General features: G+C 62.6%; 1 non-coding gene across 1 annotated transcript; it reads left to right on the top strand.

Annotated features, from left to right (window-relative positions):
* The first annotated feature begins 435 nt into the window (after window positions 1-435).
* On the top strand, window positions 436-517 carry TRNAS-UGA (transfer RNA serine (anticodon UGA)). The gene has a single exon. It is a non-coding gene; the product is annotated as a tRNA-Ser (tRNA).
* Window positions 518-1,163: the final 646 nt, after the last annotated feature.

Below are 1,163 nucleotides of genomic sequence, written 5' to 3'. Positions count from 1 at the left end.
TCATTGTACTTCTGCTGGCATAATAAACTGTTGCTCGCATAAAAAATTATCTACAGTGAGTTAAATTACATATAAAGGTCGTATGATAGATACCTTTCGAGATTTTGTAATAGAGATTTTGCAATAACCGAAAGAAATCTAATGCAGCACCTAATGGCTGCTGTCTGTGTAGGAGTTCGTGGCTGCCTCCTCCCTGCCAGGCCCGGGTTCCATTCGCAGGGGCGGGCGCGGCCCGGGTCCCTCACGCCGGGACTCTCCGGTGTTCACTGGGATTTGCTCCTCCTGTGCTGCTCCTGCCCAGCCGCGGCCGCCATTGCTGCGGGGCCGGGGCGGGGGCGGGGCCGGCGGCACCCATTGGCTGCGCGGGCTGTGGGCGGGGCCTGTGGCTTGCGGAACGCCCTATAAGGCTGCAGCCCTAGAGGCACAGCAGTATCAGCAGCGATGGCCGAGTGGTTAAGGCGTTGGACTTGAAATCCAATGGGGTCTCCCCGCGCAGGTTCGAACCCTGCTCGCTGCGGCCCGGAGGGGCTTCGCTTTTTTCGTTCCTCCCGCTTCTGCCGGCCGCACTTTTACTGCTCTCGGTTCCTCTCCGGCAGCGGCAGCGCCCAGAGGGATGGGCCGGGATAAGAGCACGCAGCGGGGCAGGTCCCGCACAGCCATCATCCCCTGCTGCGGGTGCTCCCGGGGCACCGGCAGGGGCGCATCAGCCGGCCCGGGAAGATCGCCCTGAGAGCCCCCACAGCCTCCCCGGGCAGGCCGGGCCTCTGCTCAGGCACTGCGGAGGAGGGAAGCGCGTTCAGATGGCACTCCCTGGTCGCTGCCTCTCGTCCCGTTGCTGGGCACCACCCGGCTCCACATTCCAGACACCCCCTCTGGATATTCATACACAGTAAGGAGCTCCCCTCTCGGTCATCTCTTTGGGTCACTGAGTAGGCCCAGCTCCCTCAGCCTTTCCTCATGAGAGATGCTCCAGTGCCCCATCATCCTTGCTGCCCTGTGATCTTTATCCCACTGCAGCTCTTCAGGCCGTGCCCACCCGCTCCTCCCCGGCCCTGCCAGCAGGAACAGCAGCGCCAAAGCTGCAGCAGGGCCCAGGGCAAGGTGCTGGCATTGCTCCCGCAGGCAGTGATGGCAGCCCTGGATGGAGGGGAGAGAACAGCACC

The sequence above is a fragment of the Melozone crissalis genome, unplaced genomic scaffold (genome assembly GCF_028551555.1).
Source record: "Melozone crissalis strain CALT ecotype California unplaced genomic scaffold, PUWL_Pcris_2 ptg000062l_1, whole genome shotgun sequence".
Lineage (NCBI taxonomy): Eukaryota > Metazoa > Chordata > Aves > Passeriformes > Passerellidae > Melozone > Melozone crissalis.
This window is presented reverse-complemented; position numbering and strand designations above follow the sequence as displayed.